Source organism: Crocodylus porosus, unplaced genomic scaffold (genome assembly GCF_001723895.1).
Source record: "Crocodylus porosus isolate Cpor-Errol unplaced genomic scaffold, CroPor_comp1, whole genome shotgun sequence".
NCBI lineage: Eukaryota > Metazoa > Chordata > Crocodylia > Crocodylidae > Crocodylus > Crocodylus porosus.
In genome coordinates, this window is record NW_017728947.1 from 76571773 (window position 1) to 76581020 (window position 9248).

A 9248-nucleotide genomic window follows, 5' to 3' on the forward strand; every position below is an offset into this window, starting at 1 on the left:
CTGCACAAGAAAACGGAGGTGAAGAATTGGTTAAAGAGGTCTGCTTTCTCCTCTGGCGCAACCACCAGATTGCCCAGAGGATCTTGCAGGGGCACCACGTTTCCCAGTGCTTTCTTCATCCTCCCTAGATATTTGAAAAAGGACTTTTTATTATCTTTGATTTTGGACACAAGTCCTAGCTCTATGTCTGCCTTAGCTTTCCTGACAGCCCCCCTACAGGCCCAAGCAGAGGAGGTATACTACTCTTTGGAGATAGCACCCCCCCGCCTCCACTGGGTGTATGCCGCCTTTTTGGCAATCAGGCATTCCCTGACACCTTTGGTGAGCCAGAAGGGCTTTCGAGCACTCTTGCCCCACTTGCTTCTTGTTGGGATGGTCACCCCTTGGGCCCTGAGTATCGTCTCCTTAAGGAACGACCACTCATCTTGGGCACTGAGCTCCCCTGCTCTCGAGAACCCCAGCACCTCTCCCACTAATCTCAGCTCACTGAAGTTGGCCCTCTTGAAGTCTAGGGCTACCGCCTTGCTGGAGGCCCTTGACACCCTGCACTGGATGATGAATTCCAGCAGGCAACGATCACTATCACCCAGGTGGTCAGGAACCTGGAGGCCCCTTACCAGGTCGTCACCTGTGGCCAGGACCAGGTCCAACAGGGCATTTCCTCTGGTGGGACCATGCACCTCCTGAATTAAGTGAAGGTCCTGTATCTCGGCCAGGAACCTCCTGGAACGGTCCAACCTGGCTGACTGTTCCTCCCAGCAGATGTCCAGGTAATTTAAATCACTCATGACAACTATATCCCTTGCCTTAAGTGCCTCTGCAAGCTGGCCTGAAAATTCGCGGTCCAGCTCCTCCCCTTGGTTGAGGGGTCTGTAGTAGACCCCCACCGTTAGATCCCTGTCCCTATGGCCCCCTTGTATCTATTCATTTTTAAGTTTATTAGTTGCTGGTTAGAGGGTCATATTTGATCAGATTTTTTGTGGACTTCTACATTTTTTTAAAATACACAGCAGGCTATATAAGCCATCAACCAGTGCTTGTCAAATTAAGAACTTCTTGAAGCAGCTTAAAAGTTTGTGAGGGTCTAGGAAACATGTTTTCTAGTAGCCAAAGAGGCAGTTTTCTGTTTGATAGTGGATGGGTCTCACGGCTAAGGCACCAGGGCTATGCCACAGGTTTTCTGTGTGACCATGGGCAAATGCTTTTGCTTCAATGTGACTGAATTTTCCTCTCTGTAAGAGGCAGGTGACTGCATTAACAGGGCTTGTGCTATGAGGTTTGATTCATTGCTGTTTGTAAAATGCTTTCGTATCCTCTCATGGAAGTGGGTTAAAAGAGGACAAAGGATTGTTCACCTGCTTGGAGCTGTAGTCTTGGCAAACACACAGCCTTCACTTCACTCATTCCTTTGGCTACCAGGGACTGGGCAACAGCTGGGAAATTTTATCCCCATTTATAGCTGCTTAAATAAAATCTTTTTTCCTTCTGCTTGTCTCCCACTATTGATTTTCATCCACCCACACTATCCCCCAAACGGGAGCTTTGTTCCTCCTCCTAATTTCTGCCAGGCCCCATGTAACAATGTGGAATGTCAACTTTAACAAGATAAGCAAAATGTTTAAAAGACAAAAATTTCCACTGTTGGAAACCAGAAAATGGGTACGTGGGGGGACCAGCATGTGGGCTGCTGCCTTTAAACCCAGGTCCCTTCTAGTAGACTCAGCCACATACTAAAGCCAGGACATATTCATTGCAATATCACAAAGGTTCAGGGTTATGATGTCCTGTCTTAGCCAGTACCACATCAGGATCAGTGTCCTACCAGCACGGGGCAGCTGTCTTGGAGTTAAAACACATCTTCAACCAGAACCTTTCTGGCTATCCAGACTCCATACTTCCTGGAGATACAGCAGTGTTTTGCTGTCAGAACAAAAAAAATCCCCACTTTTAATTTATCCTCAGTCCCCCTGCCTGGGACATCCCAAGGCTCAGTAATTCCCATGTCCCTGTTGCCCTCCATCAAGAAAAGGAGAATATGGTGTGCAGGGACCTTCTGCCACAGCTTCAAAGGAAGAGAAAGAAAGAAAGAGAGAAAAAAAGAAAGAAAGAAAAGACTAGAGGTTTGAAGCATGAAAGTGAGACAGGAGGATGGGAGGAATGTCTTGTCAGTGTCAAGAGGGTTGTTTTGTGTTTTGAAATGCGGTTCCCATGTGCACTGGGCTTTCTGTGGGAAGGGCACTGTGAAGAGCTCTCTCTTTAATACAGTGTGTGCTTTATCTCCGCAGACTTCTTGCAGACTTAGTTTAAAGATCTCAGCTCAATACCATTAGTGTATCTCTGCTGAAGGCCCTTTATAAAATTGATTAGAAAGTGGGCTTTTGCATGTGTGTGTGTGGGCTCTAATCTGATTTGAGTCCGAGATTCTATCTTTAATTCAGTGCATCGCGGCAACTACCTCACGAACTTCACTGAGAGTCAGGGCTCCTAATTTGGTTTGAGAATACATTAGCAAAACGAGCTCAGAAGGCCCCTTTTGAGAGAGGGGGGTTCTTTATGGGGAAACTGGGTGGTGGTGGGGGAGGATTGACTTGATGGAGAAGTGACGTGGATTTAAACAAGATCCTGGGCATGATATTCTTGCAACGGTTCTGAAAAGGAAAAAGAAAAGAAAAGGAGGACAGAGCAAGATTGATTAATTGCTAGGCCTTGTACAAATGTTGGAGAACAAAGTGAACCTCAAGTAGGCTTAACCCTTACTACTCCAGCCAACAAACAATGCCAAAGGAGCTGTTCATTCAGCACTATTTTCCCTCTTCTCTGCTCCTCCTTTCCCACCTTTCCCCTCCCCCCGCCCCGATCTGGATTTCTGCACCATGCAGACACTAGTGATATGGAATCAAAGATGCATCTTTGGGGACTGGGCTGATCTAAAGAAGCAAATGATTCCCACCCACCAGTTCTGCCTTCATTTTCAGAGGTGACAGTGAAAGCAGGAGGTAGTTAACACCCATTTTGCATTGGCCCTAATAGGGAACCGCCTTGTGTATAATACTTACCTGTCATATTTGCCACATTTCACTCTAAACATTGAGAATTCGTTGGTTACTGGGGGTCAGGGATTGTGTGGCAGTCTGTATACTGCAAAACTGACATTTTAGTAAAAACCAAAAATATCTAAAAGTCACCATTACTCCCCTTCACTTATAAAATGATTAACATGCAATTAAAAATGTTCATTAAGAGAAAACTATTGCTCTTTTCTATAGGGTGCTATGAGATTAACTGAGATTGACAAAAGTAAATATTTAATATGAAATGTTAATTGATACACTATTAAACATACAGTGGATGGTGTATTAATTCAGCTTTACAGCCAAGGTTTTGCATAAACAGATCTGGGGGGAAATCCAAGTTCTGCCTCCATCAGTAACCATACCACATTCCCTTTGCAATTAGGTCATGTTTTATGGCTGTGAGTATGCAAACTCTTAATGTTTTAGGTCTGCAGCTGCCCAGCTGTTGTAAATCAGCAGACTTCATTTGCTTTGAGGGAGCTAAACCATTTTATACCAGATTGGTCCCTGATTATGGGAGGTGAGGCAAATTCTCAAACAGAGGTGCCTGAATTATGCCCGCAAAATATTTGCAGACAAACATACACAGACAAAATGCTCAGGCACAGAAAAAGTTGCTTGAAGATGCAATAACATGTTCATAAGTGCAGTTGAGTGTATTTTATTTCTCTGTTTTCTGTGTCAAGTGTACATTTGTGGAAGCACCAATATATTTTGTGTGGAGCAACTGAGGTATATGTGCTTGAAAATATGGCTCCCTCTGTGCAACATGTGTGTGTTCCCACTGTTGTAGAAAGTGTTATGCAGGATTTCCTGGCTTTGGTACCTCTAAAAGCTTAAGCATAATATTCCCTTAGGATATTATCTTCCATTTGATTACTTGGATTAAAAAAAAATGCGAAGAGAAGAACTGGGCTGAGGGCACAATGTGTTAAGCAAGTTGCTCTATACTTTGCAGCAACTCATTCCTTCACATTTCTGGTAGGTCACATTTTGGATGGAGCACTTGATCCCTCTTTAAAAATAAGGAACAGTCAGAAGTGGCTTCTTAGTATTTGAAGTTTCCTGGATATGCCAGAACGTTCTCGTGGATGGCCATACCACTATCACTTGCATATGAATGGGATAAAGCTGTAGGATTTGACCATCTGGAACATCACACCATAGTTTTCAGTCTTATCCAGGTACTGCCAGGGTCCTGCAGATTGTATCCCCATATGGTTAACTGGTGAGTTTTGTTTTTCTACCTTCCCTGAAAAATTACCAAGCTCAGCTATTTTAGTTCAGTAGCCTGCTCTAATGAGCTATAGTTCTATACCAGCCTTCCCATCCAGTCAGCACTGCAGTGCAGAGAAATAATCCAATTTTGCTCGATTATTAATAATTACTCTGTACTGCTATTTTTTCAGTAGATTGATTAAAATAAACCCTGATGCAATGGGATACACCATCCTTACCGGTGTTCCTTTAGCCCTGGTCCTTTAGGGATACAGGGACCCCACATGGTTATATGTAAGGGATTGTGGTCAGTAAGAATGATCTCTACAAAATCGCTTTAATAGTATGCATTCTTAGTAAAATATTGACTGCTTGCTTTATAAATGAAGCTGAGCAGAATTCATCCATCTGGGTTTAAGAATTCAGGAACCCTGAATTTTATTTTGGGTTTTGGATATATACCCGGGAGAGAATCTGGTATGTATCTCAAACCCCTGGGTTATACCTAGCTGACATTTGAAGGCATACAAAATAACTGAGTCTTTTGCATTTTGTTTTTCAGAAGCACATATCAGCTTAGGTTTGCATACCTGGGAGGATTTCACTCTGGAATTCACCCCTCATTACAGCCTTGTGAGAGCATGCTATAATCCAACCAGGAAGTTCCCTCTAACATCTGGAAATAGGCAAAGGAAGGGATCATTCAGTCCCTCATGGCCTGAAATTCTATCCAGCAGCTCTTCAGGGACAGAGGAACGTTAAAGCGTTTGCAGAATTTCCAGAAACCTAACCACCTCAGCGAAATTACATACACAAAAATAGGAAAATTAACATTGATAGGGACAGCTGTTTACACTGGAATTGTGCTGGGTCAGAAGCAGTTGCTCCCAGGGCTGAAACCCAATCCTTGTGGGTTTCTTGAGTGGCTCCCATTCTGTATGGTATTAAGCTTTTATCTTTACACAGGTTTCTTATAGATGCTTGGGCCTGAGCGATCCTGCAGCTGTATCCCAGCCACCTAGAGGGATTAATTTAGTAATTGATGTGACCGATACTTTTTCTATTGAATAATTACTGTCACTGGAGGCTGGGGTGCTCCTGTGTCAGGTGGCCTGTTCTATGTAGCGGATAGCATATTTAATCCTTGTCTTAGCTTGGTGTCTTACCTGAGTTCCTCCTGGTTTTCTTTCTTTTCTGGGGGCGTTGCTGGCGCAAAACATATAGTTGGGTCTGGGCGGAATTTTTTGCAATGAGTGAAAATTAAGCTCTTTGTTTGCAGGTTATGAATCCAAGTCAATAGATGAGTCATCCGTACATAGAAGAACTTATTTACTGAAGAACACCTATGGGGTGGCCTGAATAGAGTGGATGAACCTACTCATAGCTGACAGTGAAATGACCTCCGTGGGTTATACCACTGGCTAACAGTGGGGACTCAGGTATTCATTGTTCCCATTGATACTCAGGAGTTGAACTGTAGTGATCACCAGCTGGTTAACTAGTGCCACAGTCAATCCCCACAGCATGGCCTGCCATTCTGTCAGCCTTGTTCTCTGTCTTTTCCTTGCAATAACTGTGCCTTTGATCTAATTGTTTCAAGAAGGGCTGATTCAGCCAAGGCAGGCAGGCAGGCCTCTAGCATATGGAGAAGGACTTTGCAGATCCACCCTGTCAAAAGAAAGGTACTGGGTAGTGCTAGTGTCCATTATATTCAGCTAAATACATGCAGGTCTTGTATCTTTAGATCTAATTCCTTTTGAAGTCAATGGCAGCTTCTCTATTTAACTTCAGTGCAAGCTGGACTTATTTTTGCAGGATTTTCAGTGGAGCTACAAAATATTGGGATTGGATTTAGGTAACAGACAAAGTGTCTCTGATCATGTCAACCAATTCTTTCTTGGCAGATTAGAATTCTATATAATTCTGCAGTTTGTGTAGGAACCCGTGGTCCCTGTTACAAGTGAATGAGCAAGAATTTCTGTTCACGCTCACGTCAAAGTGAACAGAATGTTCAATTACTTTTTACAAGTTGTTAAGATACTAGAATTTCTAAGCCTCTGACCAGACCCTAGCTCTGAGTTCATTACATAGCAGGAAAACTGATGTAAAGCTTTATGGTAGCACATGAGAACACAGACCGAGATTTGTTCATAAGCACTAAGCTTGCAAAACAGGGTGGTTGGTTTTGGCTGCATGTGGCTAATCTTTGCCTTGTATAAAGCACTGAATAATTAATATATGAGTTAAGGACGCAGCTGCTGCTGTACTCTTGAATTTCCAGGGCTTCTCTTTTAGTGTTTACGGCTTTTTAAGATTACTTACATTTACTCTGTATGTGCCTCTCTCATTTATATGACTGGGGAAGCCAGTGAGGAAATGTCCAAAACATTTTTACACATATATGAGGAAAACATGAAATGTTGTATCTGGTGCACATAAGGGCAGAGCAAGGCAAGACTGTGTGCTATATCTTGTATCTGTTGGATGGAGTCGGGGGGACTAGAGCTGACTGAGTTTTGGACTTGCCATCTAATGGGGTCACAACATTGGCATTTCCATCTAACAGGGGGGAAATAAAATTTTATCTGTTTCATATAAAATATGATGTAAACCCAACACTTGACCATTTTTAGAAAATAAAAATTAAAGAAGAGTTTTTTGTTTTAGAAACTTTAAAACATTTTGTTTGGTTATTTTCTGAACATTTTAAAAATGAATTGATCTCAGCCAGTCAAAAAAACAGTTACAGGGTAATACGTGCAGCCTATAGGGAAGCTGCATAAATGCTTAGAAAATAATAAAACAAAATTTGGTTTTATTTGAAGTCACTCTGAAAAAAACTTCAAAAAAAGAATCTTGAACATGACCTAATTTTGTATTGAAATAAAAATTACAGTTTTTGGCAAAATAAAGTTTTCCTGAAAATTTGTCCGCCCACTCTAGTTAGGATGTAACAGCAAAATGGATTTATGACGATGGGGTCAGGAGACAGGAGGAGTGTGAAATGGGACCTAGGGAGATAGAGATAGGATTAGACAGTGTTAGAGATAAGGTTATTGTGCAGATTGGGTCACAGGGTAATGAGTTTAAGGTGCATTAAGATGGGGTTGAAGGAGGACAGAGTTGGTCTCAATAAAACTAATACTTAATGTAACAGATTTATAAAGCGTATGTTGTGTTTCTTTCTTGGCTCATCCACATAGAAGGAAATTGCTGCATACTTCTGTCAACTAATGGAGTTGCCCTGTTAGTGGAAAAATTAGAGGTCTCTGTTATAAAGCTGAAGGAATAGGCTCAGCTTCTACCAGCAGCCTATAGTGGTGATTCTTTTGTGAGGTGCTTCAGTCTGTCCATCTGTCATGGCACTTTTAAGGCATGCATCCCATGTTACCTATACACTTTATATCTTCAAAGCACAGCATAAATGTCAGCTAATTTATACTCTGTGTTTCTGGAATGTGGGTCAGTCTGTACTGTTATCTGCATTTTCCACCTGCAGAAACTTAAAGGCAGTTGATATGACTTGCCCAAGTCTTTTGTAGAAGTCGGTGTTAGAGTTGGAATTAGGATATTTCCTGGCTTCATGGTCCCTCATCCCCCCAGCACTTCTCGTGGGACCTTAGCCTTGGTAGGCCATACTGCATTTCCCACCACACCATCTTAAAAGACTGGGGGATACCAAGCCAGCCTGCTTCTGAACAGCCCATCATCACCAGTTCTACACGCTCGTGGTCCGCACCCTCCATCATCCCATCCTCATGTCCCACCCAGACACCAAGTGGTGGGACGCCCTCATCCTTGCTGGGGGTCCCTGCTGGACAAGCTTGTATTCTATTTTGGTCCTGCAAATCACTGGAGACCGCAGCTGGTGGCTCCACCATGGACATGCATCTCTCATGGTTCATGGACTCTCCCAATACCTGCCCTTTCTGTGAGCAGAGGGAGACCCTGGCGCATACCTACTTAGACTGCACCAGGCTACAGTCCATTTACTGCCTCCTCCTGAACCTCCTGCTGAGGTTCTGGCTGCACTAGTCCCCTCACCTTTTTCTCTTTTGCACTCCCCATTGGTGGCCCTGCCAAGTCCTAGTACTTTCTGGTCAACCTTTTCCTGGCCCTAGCCAAGCTGGCAATCTATCTGACCAGGAAGGAGGCTGTAGTTAGGTGGATCCCCAGGGATGGGGGGCCCGCTATCCTGTCCCTGGTCAGTTCATGTCTTTGGGCAGAGTTTCATTGGGCAGTGTCCACTGGCTCCTTGAACTCATTTGAGAGCCAGTGGGTTCTTGGCACTCTGCACTCTGTCTGGTGTCCTCTGCTCAGTGTCTTCCCTTGGTGAACTTGTTTTGATCCTTTGACCTTCACTCCTGTCCCTATTTTTTCCTGTAGGTGTACCAAGGGATCAGTAATGCGCCCTTAGTGGCACCCCCCTCATGAAGGGGGGAGCTTATAGGTCTACTTGGTGGTCTTTGGCCCACATACCAGAACGGCACATCAGAAGGCCTGTCTCTGTAGCCAGTGATCTGTGTGGTAGACTACGCTGGCCTTCCTGTGAGTATGGTGAACTCATGATCTGAGACGTATAGTACCACTCTGGGATACGCATGGGATGAGGGCATACAATGAGTTAGAGGAAGATGCGATTCAGAAAGCCATTATCAATATAGTGAGTCAGCAGAGGAAGCTCAAAAACAGACTGGCAGTAATAGGTCATATCAGGGGTAGGCGAAATGGGCTGTATTTGATTCGGATTCAGACTGAACTGGGGACAGTGATTCAATTCATTGATTTGGATCACTGTCTCTGATTCGATTTGGCCGAATCCAAATCTGAGCAGCAGAAGTCTGCTGCTTCCTGAGGGCCCGCATCCGAGACATTGCGGAGAGGATCCCGCAGCTCCTCCGGCCTACAGACCACTACCCCATGCTCCTGATTCATGTGGGCACCAATGACACGGCT

At 43.9% G+C, this 9248-nt stretch overlaps 1 protein-coding gene and 2 long non-coding RNA genes across 7 annotated transcripts in view; all 3 read left to right on the plus strand.

Moving 5' to 3' along the window:
* Nucleotides 1-9248, plus strand: part of ESRRB (estrogen related receptor beta) — a 156440-nt gene that overhangs the window by 79976 nt on the left and 67216 nt on the right. The gene's annotated exons all lie outside the window — the stretch shown is intronic.
* The window catches only part of LOC109321436, a 20302-nt gene that overhangs the window by 10875 nt on the left and 179 nt on the right, over nucleotides 1-9248 (plus strand). The gene's annotated exons all lie outside the window — the stretch shown is intronic.
* On the plus strand, nucleotides 2616-6887 carry LOC109321437. Its single transcript, XR_002104055.1, has 2 exons — nucleotides 2616-4302; nucleotides 4855-6887. It is a non-coding gene; the product is annotated as an uncharacterized LOC109321437 (long non-coding RNA).